Source organism: Trachurus japonicus, chromosome 9 (assembly GCF_045865225.1).
Source record: "Trachurus japonicus isolate A0001 chromosome 9, Traja_1.0".
Taxonomy (NCBI): Eukaryota; Metazoa; Chordata; class Actinopteri; order Carangiformes; family Carangidae; genus Trachurus; species Trachurus japonicus.
The window spans coordinates 19,994,818-20,012,076 of record NC_140915.1 but is presented as its reverse complement, the minus strand read 5'-3'; the positions used below and the strand labels follow the sequence as shown (position 1 = coordinate 20,012,076).

The following is a 17,259-nucleotide window of genomic DNA, read 5'->3' as shown; positions in this document are numbered from 1 at the left end:
ATGTGCAAAGGGAAGAGAGCCAAGAGTTCACTCCTGCACGCCAACTTTAGCTGTACATTTGATCAATATTTCACTATTAGTTCATTCATTCATTTCATCCAAATAGTAGTTCATTTAAAAATTTTAATATTTCTTACATCTCCCGACAGTTTGCAATAAGGAAATCATTACAGCTGAGTTTGTTTTCTTCCTCTGTGGGAGGATGGACATGCTGTATCTTTAAGCACCGTGACCTGATTTGAACTGTTTCCACTACTACAGTACAGTAGGCATTCCTTATACAGCAAAACTCCATACTTCACTCCCTCCACCTCGTCAGTGTCATGGTAGGCGAGAAAGACCCGAGGCTGGCCGTAGGGCAGCGGCCTCCTCTGCCCTCATTGCCACTGGGCATGCAGCCTCTGCCTGCTAGGGCTTTATGATTAGAGCGAGATGAGCCGGTGTGGACACGGGTGACATCTGAAATACTCTGCAAGTGCACGGAAAATCCACCGACACAAGGGTATCCAGGGTGTTCTGTTATGCAGATGATGGGCAGGTAAGGTGACAGTGCCCAAGGCAGGGAAATTAGAAAGTTGTTGCATGTTATCTGTCTGTGCAGAGCTCATTCACAGGGCATTATTCATGCTGATGGCGTGAGCGGTGACAGGGACAGATATCTGCTGTCAGGGAGATGGAGGTATGATTCAAATAAAGAGCATGGGGAGGACAGAGAGGTCTTTTCTGTACATTTTATGAGTAAGGTAGCCTCTAACCAACTGTCCTCCACACAGGGAGAATGTTAAGAAATCCCATGGCAATTTATTCTCTTGTACGTCTGACTAGAAGCCAGCTTTTTTTTTTTTTTTGACATGTGGTTAGGAACTATATCATAAAAACTCAACTCCTTTGACCTACATTAACTGCCACAAAAATGTACATTAACAAGACCAACTACATGTGGGATTTACTGTGTGAAAAACCAATACCTTGCCATTTTTGTGGCAAATTATGCAATCTGAGGGGACTAAGGTCCATCTGCCCAGTATGAACTTCAAACTAATTTGATGCAGAACATTGAATAAAACGGTCTCTAGTGGTAATGATATGAGTAACTTCGACCTGGTGGTGTCGAAGCCACAATGCAGCAGTGAATGTGTTCCATTCCAAAAATAAATAAAAATGTTTTCTTTACGTCCCAACATGCAGCTCTCTCTCTCCTCTCCTCTCTTTCTCAGTTGCCATTAACAGATTTAAAACACAAGGCAGAGTGAGTTAAAGAAAAAGCAAATAATAAGAGAAGATATAGTGCATTCAATATGATAAGAACAGTTTCTAATACAAAACAAAAGTAGGGACATGGTAGCAGCCTCTCCAGATGTGTTCCCACTGAAAGCTACATGGCCAAGCACTTTATTTTTCTACTTAATAAGCTGTAGATAAGTAGACCATTATCTTTCCCATTACTGTTCAACTGGACAATTAATGTCCAGGAGTTTAACAGGGACCTGATCCATTACCATGGCTAATAGCTATAGGAGTCCACTGTGTGTTTGCGCATACATGCATGAGACTGACCGACAAGGAGCGAGCGAGAGAGAGAGAGAGAACGAGACATCAGTGGTAAGCTAATTAGCTAAACATTATCACAGATGGCTAAAGGGTCACTGTTGAACCTTTACTCACTGCCATATTACCCACGTCAATGCTAATTCCACAGGAGCTAGGTCATATGCAGCATGGCTCGCATAATAAATGTGTCTACAACAAGGCCTGGGGTAAAGGTTGTCAGAGAGCCAATGGTCCCCTGTGTGCTATGGGATGCAACCATAGGGTGAGACACGAGAGACTGATGGAGGGAAAGCAATAGGGTTTGAAATGTAAATACAGAGAGAAAACAGAGAAAGAAAAACAATGAGGGAGACAGTACGGGGGTGAGGGGGGGACTGGAGCAGAGCCGTGGATTCGTCTAGACCAGGGGTGTCAAACTCATTTTAGTTCAGGGGCCACAAACAGCGCTATTTGATCTCAAGTGGGCCAGACCAGTAAAATAATAGCATGATAGCCTTTGAATTTTTCCCTTACTTTATGATTATTAAAGCTGTCCTGTGGAGATTTTACAGTACATATAAACCAATGTCCGTTACACTACAGCCACTGCCAAACGAGTTATTAGGATGATCATTGATTGGATCTCCACCACATAACAGTCTCTGGTTTGCCTCTGAGGAGCGACATTACCATGCTGATGCCCAGGAAATGACACATTTGACATAGAGTTTAAAGGGGACCTATTTTGCTTTTCCAGCTTTTCAGACTTGTGAATATGTTTAAAATATTGGATAATGGTTGTAGAGGACGTGGAAGTGCCATATAATGAGGTTAATGCATTTGGAGGTAGGCTGCTACGTAGATGTTTTGAATGGCTCTGCACAGTGTTTTACTGTCTTTTTTTTTACATTGAAGTGGCGTTGACGTCAATGCGTGCCGGTCTCTCCTACATGGCCATGCCTACAGTATATGCTCCAGGCCGGCCCCGCCCCTTCCTCCGCTGCTCTGCTGTGGCTGTTTTCGAAATCGCAGACTACTACCTGCCTATACTTTATTTCCTGCTGTAGCGCCGTTACGCCACTTTATCAAGTTTTAAGTTTTGTTTTTTTTTCAAGAAAGTAACTGTTTAGATCCCCAATGTGCAGTTAGTTTATCCAAACGACGGCTGTCTAGAAGTTTGCTCCGACGTTTCAGAGAAGTGAAGCTCTACCTGTGGGAGCAGCGACCACTGGAGCAGCAGTGCGGGAGCGTCACTCGTACTGCCGATGTCATCGAACGGCGCACGCCGACTGTTATTGTTGCAGTACTCGAAAGTACTCCACAGGGCAGCTTTAAGATGTTTACAGTTAAGGATCTATCCTTTTACAAAACATATTATGAACAACCTGAAATTTCTTGATAAAAAATGTGCAATTTCAACAATATTATGCCTCTTCTGTCTTCTATGTAATTTTCACAATTGGCAAATTCATCCTGAGGAATGGACCCCCTGCGGAGCCGGTTTTAGCCCGCAGGCCACACGTTTGACGCCCCTGGTCTAGACCATACAGTAGCACGTGACATGAAAAAAAAAATAGGGCTCATTGGCACAGTGGTACACAAAGTTAAGTGTTTCTTGCAACACTTCCACAGATACAAACACTTGTTCACATACTTCATTACAACAAGAGAGCTTGGCCTCATCTCCATGTTGGAGAGATGAGAGCGTTCGCTTATAGATGTATGGTAATTTCTAGCCAAGAGCTTTCATTGCACGACTGAACATATCAAGTATAGATTAGTTACTCTCAGGCACGTACTGTATGAGCAACCACCCACACACACTCAAACACACATGTCCAGGGAGTCACTTTTACCAAATGTACGGGCATGTGAGTGATTGAGGTGGGAAAACTGACGCCGGCCTCCGAACAGCACTCATTCGGAGACCAGCAAGGAAATGCCAGCGTGGCTCCCCAGGGTTTTGTTGTGAATCCAAGAAATAAAAGAACGAGACACCTCCACTGGGGAGACTGCTCTGTTTTTAAAACACACACACTGGCTGTCAAACAGCTTGTGGGTAGTGAAGTAATGAACAGACAAAAACAAAAATGAGAATATTGCGAGAAGAAAGAGAGATAAAAAAAAAAAATGAAAGCACTGGAGCTGTATCGTATCTCGACACTCACATTTACCATTGCTCTATGAGTCATTTTAAAAATGTGTCACTGAAGTAACCTGTGGACAGATAAAGAGGACTACAATCGTAACTGATCCTATAAAAACATGCAAACAGTTGGATATCTCTCAACTGCTTATTTAAAATCAACACAGTTTGGCCAGAAGGCAAGACCATATACACTAAGGAATGGTTACATAAGTTGGGAAATGCATGTTCACTGTTGTACAGTGCATTAGATACTTGCACACTAAATATGGCATTATAGTAGGCAGCAGTTAAACTTAGCTTTGCATAAAGGCCTCCTACAAGTTCACTTGCATCTCATGAGCTTACTCTGGACAAAAACATAGGCTTAAAAACAACAATTTGTTATTTATAGGGTGCTGCACTTTTCTTGGCTGGAAGCAGTAACTTGCTGGCTGACATTGAGCAGAGATTGATCTGACCATGTGAATTTCAGTCAGAGGGCAAATACATATTCCCCACCATGTTGAAATACTCCTTTAGAAATTAAGCGGCGCACCCCTGCTGTTACTGCAGTTGTTCTACTGAAAATAGGATCTGTAATCTCACAGGATTCCCCTCAGTCCAATGCAACACCACTGCAAGTAACAAACAAGGCTGATACAATACAGGTTGCTTTATTCCACCACACTTTGCAGTCAGATTTCCCCGACGACTCCCATTCGGGGTTTTGTTTGTGATCCAAACACTGTTGCTAAGGATCTGTGCAGATGTTGCTGCTAATTTCAAACACATTTTGATATTTTGGAAAGGCTTAGATCAGTAATCTACTTAATATGTCAGCCTAAGACTGGATCAGAGAACATCTCACAGACACAGTAGTGAAGTCATGATTTCCTCGAATGCAAGTAAAGATATGGTGCGAGTCTTGTGGACCAAGGTTGAAGTATTTAAGAGTGTGGCCGGAAAGACTCTTTGATGAACGGAGGATAAATTAATCCTCTAGTTGTAATAAAAACATCACTTTGCAGTTTTTCTTTTAAGTTTTCCACCATGAAAATCCCCTGAGGTGACAGAAAAAACACTGACATTGGTTGTACACTTAATGATTTTGTTTCCATGACTTTTTTTTCTGCAATTAAAGAATACTTTTCAGATTTAGAGTAACAGGAAGTGAAAAGTAAAACCTGACCTGGTGGTGTTGTACAAATACTGAAAATTTGGTTTTAACAGAATTTGTCATTTCCTCCTCCAACCACAGTGCAGGCCAGTGGCTGACTCGGTCAGTTGCAGCTTAGTATCACATTGAAAGAACAACAGCTCGAAAAGTTGACATCAGCATTTGTGTGTGTGTGTGTATCTAAGTGTGAGAGAAAATGTGTGAGATATCACATGAACACAAGGGCAGAAATAAAGAGTAACACCCATTTCAACCTTCTTCACAGGTTCCCCCCTGGTAGGTCGTGCTAATGATAAAAGAAAGCAGAGGGTAGGATAAAAGAGTGGCACATTTACAGGCAGCATTAGAGGGATGCATAAAAATCTGATATTATGGGATGGGCTGCTGCAGAGTCAGCGCAGCGGGGGTCGACGCAGAGATGTGCTATCTTAGGCAATCTTTGTGATGTGGCAGGAGGAGAGGAGGCACAGTGAGTCCTTGGTGCATTACCAGGGGGACTCAAAGACGTACAGTATCAGACACACACACACACACACACACACACACACACACACACACACACAGTATCACACACTCACCAAGATGTCCATTGCCATCAGCAGTGAATTATAAAGTCTGCAGCATTTCAAATTAAAAGCACCTCAGATTTCTTTAGAAATAATAAATAAGTCTGTCGTAATCTCCAACTACATCAAACAAAATACTGCTGAGGTGATCAGACATTTTATCATTGGGTGAAATTAAAGCAGAAGTAAGCGATCCGGTCGTTTTGGCTAACTTCTTGTCAGCTGATGGAGTTAGCAGTCCCCGCCCTCGTCATGGATCTATTGGTCCTCGTCCCTACGTCACCACATTCACGCGCATCCCTTGGCTGCACACACAGAGAGGACCGCCCCTTTATGCCATTCTCTCTCCTCATTGGATAAAGGTTGTAGGATACGATAAATGTTTTCTCCTCGGCTCAGAGCAGAGCAGAGTGACTGACAGACCTGTTTCGGACCAAACACTCTATGTAAGTGATTGCTGTCGGAAGATATAACTATTTAAGACTTATATTAACACAAACATTCCGCTTACTTCTGCTTTAAAGAATGTTAGTGGAGATTTTGATGTACATTTTCACAATTTTTATTTTTCCTCCTTTTCTTCAAAATAATAAAACCAGACCATTTTACCTCATAGAATTTTAGAAATTTTGTCATTGACGAACAAAAACATGCATTAACAGCTTAATCAAATCGGCAAAAGAGCTACAATTAACTCAATTACTTCAAAAACTATTTGTCAAATTAATTCTAATAATCAATGAATCATTTTACAAGCAAAAATCACAGAATAAGTCAGCTTCTCGAATGTGAATTTCTTCAGCAGTAATACTGGTTATCCTTATGTTTTGGACTTTAATTCAAATTAAACAGCGGCCTTGGTCTCTGGGAACATGCAAAGAGCATCTTTCAAATGTTCTGACATGTTATAGAGTAAATAATTAAACACAAAAATGGCCCAGAGCTTAATCAGTGGTGAAAATAAGCATTACTTGCAGCATGATGAATCAAAAGACTGACATGGCAGACGTGTAAAAATTCAAGCTGTGCTCCTGCATCCCATTGACTATCAACAGTTAAAGCCACTTCCAGCCAGAACAGAAAAGAGCGGGGGAGTAAAAGGGGGGAGGGGGTAACAAAAAGACAGTGAAGCATTCGGGGCTGAAAAGAAGATAAGAGCTAAAGAACACACATAGAAAGCTGTAAATGTATTATTAACAAGCATTCCCTGCTGATTGTGGTATCAACATGTGCACAAACACACGCACACGCACACACACATAGAAACCAAAGAGGCAGTGTTTGGGGCTCTGCAGGCCTGGATTATAAGCAGGTTATGATTAATGCAGTGGGGTAGTGGGGTTAAGACTTTGATACCCCCCATCGTTGTCCTGCCCGTTTTGCTGTGAACATCCTCAAACGGTCCACACCAGCAGAATCACACAAAAACATACTTATGACAAACGGCAAAACACGCACATACAAACACACACACATAAACAAAAATTCTCAGAAGACAAGAAGACAAAGCCTGAGCTTGTCTTTGGCACGGGCAGAAATCTTAATGTAGCGTCCGTACCGACTGAAACTGTCTGAAACATCAAACAGACACAGACACAGACACACACGGTCTGCTTCTTCCATCTCCCACGTCGGCTCTTTTTTTTTTTTTTTGAGGCAATCCCTTTGTGAGCCAAAGAGCCGGGGCATTCTGGGTATTGCCCTCGGGGAAAGACAGGCATCCAGGAACTGAACAAATGAATCGGAGCACCCAGTGATGAGCAAGTAGACAGCCGGGGTCAGCCTCCGCTGGTGGCCACTGATTCACAATCCCATACCTGTCCAACAGCATTAAGGCCATGGTAGACACGCAACATCTACAGGCAATGTGCTGTAGATGGGCAACTCTGCAATACTGGTAGTTTTAACCCTAATGAAGCATTTTGTTTCCTTGATCTATAAATTGCTCATATTGATCTATTTACAAGCACCAAACATTCAAAACATGAGGAGGATCTTCTACTTTTTCCTTTCGGCTGTTCCCTTCAGGGGTCGCCACAGGGAATGATCTGACTCCAACTAACCCTGAGGATACACAGTGCTAGATTTTTAAGTAACTGACTGATAGGAAATATGATACTGATATGCCACAATATGACATCTTTGATCAACAACATTTAAATTTGACTACTGATGTAGAAAAATTCCATTTCACATTCATTTCTGTTGTGATTCAGTGTATTATTATGAACAAAACTAACTTTTTTTGTTGTTTTTCATTTATTACCAAGAAGAAGTTGATATATTACATACAGGAGGTCAATAAAAACTTATGATTGTCTTTTATTGCATTTTTATTGGATTTTGATAAAATATTTGTGTCATGAAATCAGCATCTTAAAATCACATTAACGCTACTTGATGGTGTCGGGTTGCAATTTGACAGCGACAAACAACACTTAATTTGTTGTGTGTGCCCAAACTAAAAAAAACCCGCGGCGAAGTAGGAATGAAGGAACGGAGTTAGATTTGACAAAAAAACTGCAGTTTAAAATGAGTTTCATCAAAGTATACAAGTATAAATCTTCTTCTTGCGACTCAATTGTTTCAAACATCTACAAGTCGACAACTATTATTTACTCACACCAATTGTTGTGTTCTTCAAACCCCCTTACAAACACTACAGAGAGAGGGAGGAAAATCCATGGCACTCCTCTGGCAAAATGAAAATATAAAACGCCTTTATTGATATGGTTATTTCATTATGAAATGTTTAAAAACAGACTAGTGCATGTAAAAAATGGAGCTGGGATACAACCCACAGGTACATTAGTGTCACAAACACTTGCCAGAGGAACTGTAACGGTGTGTCCCCAGCCAAAGAGCACCCTCATTACATCTTAAAAAACTTCCTGAGCACTCTGGACGCCACTTCCCCAGCAGAGACAAAGACTTCCTATGACGTCTTGTTTTGTAGAAAGTTTTCCGTCCACTGATTTTATGGCCGATAATATTGCACAGTGGTCTGCTAACGTCCGGTGTCAGCTAATTGTTTAGTGTTGAGTGTCAGTTAAACTTCTCATCGCACCATGATGCTGACAGCCTCTGTATTGATCCAGATAATAGAGATATGTATTGCATAAGTAATTTAAAGGCTCTAAAACCCATTACATTCATCTTTATATATTTTGATTAGGGCTGTCAGAGTTAACGCGTTAATCGCGATTAGATTAATTAAAAAAATTAACGCGATTAAATTTTTTAATCGCGGTTAATCGCGGCCCATTTTGTCCTCTGTCTGCTGGACTGGAGGACTGGAGTGTGGGACCTCCAGTCCAGTAGGTGGCGGTAAGGCACCTTCAAGTTGGTTGCTACACAAATATACACAGTCTAACATATATCCACAGCTCCATCCATTGATTTTTTTACGGCTTTGTTGTCAACAAATGCACATGGCCAGGCAGAGGCGTAGCAAAGTAAAGGGCAATTTCCACTGGATGCAATTCGTTTCAATTCTGTGTGAGTTTCATGCATCATGTGTTATGATTAGGTACTAGGCCTGCTAGGTCTGGTCTAAAAGTTGTTTGTCTAGAGATTATAACACTTTGGAGGGTTGAAAGTCCAAAGCGCCATATATAATATTTTTAATAGAGATTAATCGCGAGTTAACTATGGAAAAAATGCGATTAATCGCGATTAAAAAAATTAATCGTTTGACAGCCCTAATTTTGATGTAAATTCAGATTACACCAAACACAGTTGCTCACTTGGTAGAGTGAGTTCACATCGGCTTAATCCGGCTGTTGCATCAAGTCTGACCTGTGACCCTGGCCAGGATACAAAAAGAAATATGCTAATTACATGATCTACTTCAGTTCAATCGATAATTTCAAATGAATGTGTCGACAGGAGAGTCATTCCCTTTACAAGAGCAGACGGCTGACTTTTGAATTGCCACATTAAAGGTCCTATTATGGCAGAAAAAGGTTTCTGTGATGGTTTTTCACCTCATGGGGAACATGGGCAGCAGAATGAAGCATGGCACCGATACAGGTGTTTACATTCAGTCTGCCACTAATGTGCCCAGTGAGACACAGAAAGTATGGCAGCGTCGTGAGGAGCGTCGCTGCAATAAGCCTCCAAAGGGACACAAATCTTTGACCCAAAACATAAAACACAGCAGACCCTAATGAGAAATAATGAAGAGTAGTCAAAGCTTATCTGTGGTCCATTCTCTGTGCGCTTTAGGGAAAAAAGGCCGAGTGAATTAAATGAAATGTAAATTAACTTTTGCTGAGAGAAAAACTGGACGTGCACACATAAAAAAAAACATTCAAACTCATATTTTTCTGACCTGAAGGCAACTACTGTACAAAGCACCTGCTGTTTGTACTTTTCTGTTCATTTACATTACACCACCACCATCTTCACAGCCTTGCTTAAAAAACAGATGCTATATTTGTCCTACAACCTTAATTTCACACCCTGTTTCCTCCTTATTAGGGGCCCTTCTGGGGCTCCTAACCTCCTAATCACCATGGTAACAGGACAGACAGTGACACAGCCCAAGTCCCTCACCAGGTGTTGAGCTGATCAGAGGGAAAACGGAGAGGGGGAAAGGAGGGAAATGAGAGGAGAGTGTGAAGTGGTGAAGTGTGGAGAAAATATGAAATCTCAATGTGCCATGAGCAAATGGAAAATGATTATTTCATGGTGATTGTCTGATGTCTGATTCTGAATTGTAATGATAAATTATTAATTTTCTCAATGAGATGAATATTTGATGAATGAAACAGAAAGCATCATTGAGAGAGGGAATATACTGTACGGAGGTATAGGCCACAGGTCATTTAAAGTACAGAAATAAGGATACAGCATAAAAAATCTATTTAAGGAATAGATTATTCAATTCAATACGCAACGAATATAAAACTAATCATGGACAGACTACTCGCAAATGTTCAAATGAGAATTAAAGTAAAAGCAACTATGTTCAAACTGGCAAATATGAGAATTATTGGGGCAGAGAGACTCCTTGAGTTTAGTAGACCGAATGAATAACCTTGAAAAGCAGCCCAGGCCATATCACTGGGGTTTTCACTGCTAATTACAGACATTGCTGAGAGCAAAGCATAACTCAAAAATGCCTCTGTGGCACACACACGCAAAAAAATGCATGGGGGAACACAATGCACACCTTACACAGCACAGTACCCTCGTGCTTTTCACCAAAGTACAAAAAAAACCCTCCTCTCCACTCTCCACACACCGCTCCCAGATAATGGATGTTCAATTTTCTTTTACCAAAAAAAAAAGTTCCAATGAGAAAGGGAGGATTTTATAAAGATTAAAAGCCTTTTAGTGTTACTTCTGCTCGAGCTGCTCCAACAATCACATCTCTGCTGAGCAGACTGCCAGGTAACAGTCTGTGACACAGGGGGGAGAAAAAAAAAATCATCGGGGGAGGGTTGAGGGCTGTGAGGCAGAGGATGCATCAACAAGCCAACTCCTCACTCATGTTTTCATCCGTCTTTATTGTCGGTAGAGCAAATTGGAGTGCACTCTATTGTTATTGAGAACACGGTGCGAAACACATACGGATGAGAGAAGATAAAGACAGACAGATCAGAGGGAGAGACAGAATGAGACGAAGATAAAACTGAAAGAAATTGTAACAGACTGAACAAGAGAAGAAAAAAACATTGAGAGGAGGTGAGAGAGAAGTCTGAGAAAAAGGGAGTGAAGAAAGCCATCACACCAGTGACTTGGGACATATTTGGGCCATTTCAGGGTCAGACCCTGGATAAAAATGACACATGCAACCCTGAGATAGAGTTCAGAGTTCAGAGCAGGAAGAGTGAGGGTTCAGGACTCCAGATATCACTCAGGACCATGGCCGACCATGGCCGCCCATGAAGCACAAACTGTGTTTTCCAAAAGAATTCCTCATATTTATACACACTATTAGCATAGAAACTACCAACATGCAAATGATATAGTAGCAATAAACTCACAGTTGCTTTCATTCTACTGAAAACAGCATCAAACCTAAATCACTGAGATGGAAATTTTAATATGTAGCAGGAGAATATTTACAAAAATCCCATCTGAAAATCGTTTTGTATGTATGCAGTGGCAACATGTGATAAATTCTTATATTTTTCAATCATGCCATCTTTATTAAGGCTTTAGGTGTCCATGAGCTTGTCGGGGCATGGGAAATTTAAACTAAGACGCGTTTAAAGTGTGACTGCAGATAATTTGGCCACATCTAAAAAGTTAGGGCTACAATCTGGCATATTTACATTCAAATGTTCATAAATATGCCTCAGCCTCTCATGTTTTCTCTGATATAATGCTTCTTGCATTACTATGTGTGTGTTTTTTGCATTGTGCCGTGCACTCACTCGTGTCGACCTATGTAACCTTCAGTGTAAACATTGTAAGGCAAGGCAAGGCAAGGCAATTTTATTTGTATAGGCCGTTTTTACAAACAGTTTGTCTCTAAGGGCTTTACATAGCATCATAACATCCTCTGCCCTTAGACCCTCACATTGACTGAGGAAAAACTCCATAGAAAACCCTTTTAACAGGGAAAAATTTGGAGAAACCTCAGGGTGAGCAACAGAGGAGGAGGGAGACGTGCAATAGATGTTGTATGTGTATATGTTGTAAATATTGATTTCTGTGTATATTGATATATGAGCACTTCCGATTTGTTTGAGGGCTATGAGTGCTGTCACAGTACTGGTGCTGGCTTCCTATCCTCCTCAACCAATCACGGTCTGTTCTCCAAAATGGGAGGTTATTTAAATGCTTTGAACCGCACCAGTAGCATTTGACCCTGATGAAGACGGATGGACTAATTAAATATGCATCTTATCACCAGTGATTCATATGCTCCAGGCTTTTCTTTTTATTCTTCAAGTTTCTGGTTCTCCCTGAGAGTACCGACCTCCACCTGTGGAGGGGCTGCAGCGCACAGAAACTCCTCCTCGTTCATAAATATGCATCATCCCTTCTTTCTTAAATAAATAAATTGAATTTAAAGTTAGATATAAAGAAACAACACATATTTACCAATGCATATCAGCCATCTTAACTCTCATACTTATTGTTCTTATACCAATAGACCCATGTGTCATAAATCACTTAAAGCAGATATCAGTGGAATGTTTTTGTTAATATAAGTCCTAAATAGTCCTATTTTCCGTCAGCAATCACTTACATGAAGTATTTCAGCCTAAACACGAGTCTCTCCGTCACTCTGCTCTGCTGTAACCCGAGGAGAAAATTTTCCTTGTGGGATACAAGTGTTATCCAATGAGGAGAGAGAACGGCATGAAGGGCTGTGTGTGCAGCCAAGGGATGCGCGTGAATGTGGTGACGTAGCACGAGGACCAATTGATGCCTGACAAGGGCGGGGGCTGCTAACTCATGGTGCGTTCACGGAAACTCGTACTTTGTGTTTTTCCTTCCTGTGAAGTCATACCAGTTCGATCTGCTACGAGTTCACGGGTCGGAAGTAACGAGTGGCCGTTATAGGGAACTTTCACAGACAACAGGACGGTAAAAACACGAGCTACGGGTTACCTGGAACGCTACCAAATCGTAGTTGTGACTTGAAGCTGTAACTTACGGTTTCAAAAGCCTGCCTTGAACGCAGCATTAGCCGAAACGGCCCTGCCACTGATATCTGCTTTAACAATTATTACCATCCTGAAGCCTATTGGACACATCTTTTTATATGAAAAAGTTCACTGTTAGAATTTTTACAATAAAGTCCGATGTTAAAGCCTGCTACTGTCTGGCATCGTTTGCCAGTCTGAGCACACACTGGACCAGGACCACACAGCAAATCAAAGTAACATAGAGCAATCATTCTGAAGAGTTACTCTGGAGCAAAATTCTTTTGTGTGTGTGTTTTAGTTATTCTCTCCAGCTATAGTTTCACCTGGAAATATCTTCTTTAATATTACTGTTATCAAGTCGGGACTACAGCCCCACTATTTTCATACCACAGCAATAAGTTTGTCCTTGTCCACTGTGAGAGCTACAAAACCACAGAGGAAGATGCGTTATCACCTGACAGGAGAAGAAATCCATGGACAGTAGCTGGGAAGTGCAATGTGAGGTAACAAGTCTGAAAAATACAGATTTTTCAGAGAATCGACCACCAGTCAGCACTAGAAAATAAGACACTGAAATATTGTTGGGTTAATGAATACATAAATGGGGTGTCTGTCCACTGTGATGCTTTTCATATGCTGCCAGTGTTTGTTTTATTTACGACTAAAGTGGATCGTTTCAATCTGATCATAATGATAAAACCCCCTTTTTTTGTTCTCCAGAGAGACACATTTCACCTTGTAGAAAATATAGGTGTAATGTAGGACATGAGTGAGGTCCCTCTAGCTACAGGTTACCCAAAAAATAAAATAAAAATATATAGGAATTTCATGAGGGAGCTTTGGTACTCTGGGAAATGGACTTAACTTTACCACCATAGTTAAAATTATCCCGTATCCCAGAGTGCTCCATGGCTGGAGCCACGTGTTGTCCACGATGAATATTACACATTACATTGACCACAAGGCATATCTGCTTCACGGCATATTATAGGCTAAGTCATCTGTAGAGGCAATGTGTTTCAGCATATTGCAATATTTCTTGGATGAAAGACAGATATAAAAACCTGACCCAGGAAAATACTGAAATATCAGCATGGGAGAAGAAGTGAGAGTACACAAGCCAACACACTGATCTGATAGCCTACTACCTAATTTATTAATAAACTTTTTCAACTTCGCTGCTCTAAACAGTAGTTGCCAATAGCTGAACAGCACAAGTCATTATTTAGGCAACTGTTTTAGAGCAGCGGAAAAAAATTGGCAATATTTTACACTGTAAAAACTTCATCTTCAAGGGGTTGGATAAGTGTTAGGATGACTGCTCTATGAACTGTTTTTTATTCCTAGATGTATTTGGGTTTTTTTTTACTTTCTTTTTATTGAGAGCAATGTATTATAGACAGATACAGTATATAGAAACAGTATGATTTATCACAGAACAAACATATAACTCACCCCTAACCCCGCCCACCCACAGAATCCCTGGTGGTGCATCTTGAGGGAATATGTACACAGATATATAAATAAAAGTAAAAGCAAGAAAAATAAATATATAAATAAACCGGTGCAAAACCTTAAATTGTATAATGTCTAGCCTTGCACATGATTTGCTTAACCTTCCTGATGTATGTAACTGACAGTTAAATTAGATAGACAGATGTTATATATATACCACATTCATGTTTTACAAATGGTAACAAATGGCACTGTATGGGAACATCTCTCGGGGAAAGCCAGCCAGAGAAAAGTGAAAATAAAATGGAAAAACAGAAAGAAAAACTTGTAAAAGACGCAGAAAGAGGAGAAAAACAAGGAGAAATTACCGTGTAGGGGTAATCAGTGGCTAAAAGCTTCCCCCCCGCTGAAGTGCTTTGGGAAAGGCCGAATAACAGGAATAAAGGGGATGTGAAAAATTAGTGGAGCAACACTGGGACCGAGTGACAGCCGAGGAGGAGAAAGCAGAGCAAAGCTGATGAAGAGAAGAGCAGAGGGAGAAGGAGAAGGAGAGAGAGAGAGAGTGAAAAGAGGAGTGAGTGATTGAAACGGAGTGAGAGGGTAAAAGTGAGGGAGAGAGAAAATGAGCTTCAAGAACTCCAAGGGGGCTTTCTGTCCATTTCTGCATCATTCTGTCCTATTAGTACTACTCTTCCGGCTGTCCAAACACCACTGAAGCCTAATAAAGCCTGAACTCAGTCACTTACACACACACGAACAAACACACACTGTGATGGTCGGAGATGGCTGGAAGGGGGTATTTCCACAGGGCTTTTAAAAATGACCTCCACACACCGTGGCCTCACTCTGCCAAGAGCCCGGAAACTTTAATGGAGACCATTTGGGGTTTTTTCGGTGATTTGGCAAACGGCCTATTTGGCACCAGCTCCTCCATTTTCCACCCATTTTGAGGGGAATGGGCAAATAGAAAGCTTGGAAACGCTCTTTTTTTTTGGTCATGTGTTTGCGTGTGTGTGTGTGTGTGTGTGGTGGAAGGTGGGCTGCTGTGTAGGTGCCTACTAGTATCCAGACAATTTTAGCATAAAGATGGAAATGTGGTTGAGTGTGTGCTTCTGCTGGGATGCAAGTAGCTAAAACGCCACTTTATAAAACACATGTAAAAAAAAAAAAAAAACGCGGCTATTCAAAGTGTCGAATCGAGTTGAAGCACCAGAGACAATAATGCATTATCTGTGAAAATATCAGACATGAACACGGAGTAAACTAACAGACACCAAGAGTTTGAAAATATAAAAGACGACAGCGAGGGAGCATAAACTAAATAAATAAAAACAATGACTACGCTTCTGTTATAAAGGTTCTCAGTAGCACCCCATAACCTTTCTAATTGCTGTATTAAATATTGAGACGACTTGCTGTATACATGGCCATGGGTGACATTAAAATTTAACGTGGCAACTGAGTGTGGCTTCTCCCTCGCTCGTAAAACTTTCTTCATAACATTCGCCAACTGTTATGTCGGAGTAAGCGAATGAATTCTGGTGGAGGAGGAAGGGATGATGGGAGTTTTGCGGGAGGAAGAGCAAGGTGAAGAGATGCTGATGGCGATACTCTGCACTATATATCAAACCTATTGTTCCCAAAGAATGAAGAAGAGCAAACAGAAGAACAAAAGAAGAGTGAAGGGAATTATGATTAATAATTTTTAAAAAATAATTTAACTGAAACAAAGCACCCGCTGCCAGTTCACACCAAAAAAAGCCAGAACAAAGACACATAAGCAAACAGATAGATACAATTTAAGTCCCTAGAAGAGAAAAAGAGCAAAGGAGGCGGATACCTTGATGGTTTTAGAGATGTTTTTTTTTCTTCATCAACCAAATTATAGACATGAAAAGGACGACAAATGGAGCCAAGATTAAAAGTCTGAGACCAGACGATGTGTTATTCCCTTTATTCCCCATGCAAAACTCCATTCCCAAATCAATTACTCTGAGGCGGATGGTGAAGGGCTTGAACGGCGAGGAAAGTGGAGGAGGAGAGGAGCGCATATGGCCACAGATTTAAGAATTATATTGAAGGAGCTGTTAAAAACCTCAATGGTTCTGTGTGTTTATGCAACATACTTTTCAAAAATTAAAAAAAAAAAAAAGAGCTGGTGACAATTTTTCATTCAACAATGACAGATATTATTTTCCCATCGCTCGGAACCTTGACTGCATTTATCGTACAATCATCAAAGAAAACAAAGAGAAAACATTACCTTCTTTAGAAAAGGCAAGGTCTATGTCTGTAAGGTCTTTGTTTAGCAGAATAATTGTGATGAGATTTTCCAGGGGAAAGTGATTGTAACTGCAGGTTAAGACTAAATCTGCAGCTGTCACTCTGCACCATGCATTACTAATATTTCAACAACGCTTGAGACTCATCGCTACAACAAACATGACATATTTTGACAAAGGCTGGGGGCCAAGATGTCAACTCAATATACTGAACAGCTACAATATGATGGGCCATTTTCGTGCCAGACTTGCTCATTTTCACTATTTTAAGTTTGTTATCATTATTATCTGCTCTGGCTTCTATGCAACGGCCCCAAATGGAAAACTGTGCAGAAGAAACCGCACAAATCCCACGATAACACGTCATCGCAAGAGGTCAAGGAGATGACCCCGGAAATGATGTAAAACTATAAATACACAAACCCTGCAGTCGCAGCACGGACACCGAAAATATGGTGGATGCCACTGAGACCGTAAGTGGTATAATTGAGCCTTAAGGGTGCACAACGTG

General features: G+C 41.0%; 1 protein-coding gene across 2 annotated transcripts in view; it reads right to left on the bottom strand.

The window, feature by feature from the left end:
* fbxl17 (F-box and leucine-rich repeat protein 17) overlaps positions 1-17,259 on the bottom strand; it is a 216,586-nt gene that overhangs the window by 153,915 nt on the left and 45,412 nt on the right. The window lies entirely within an intron of this gene.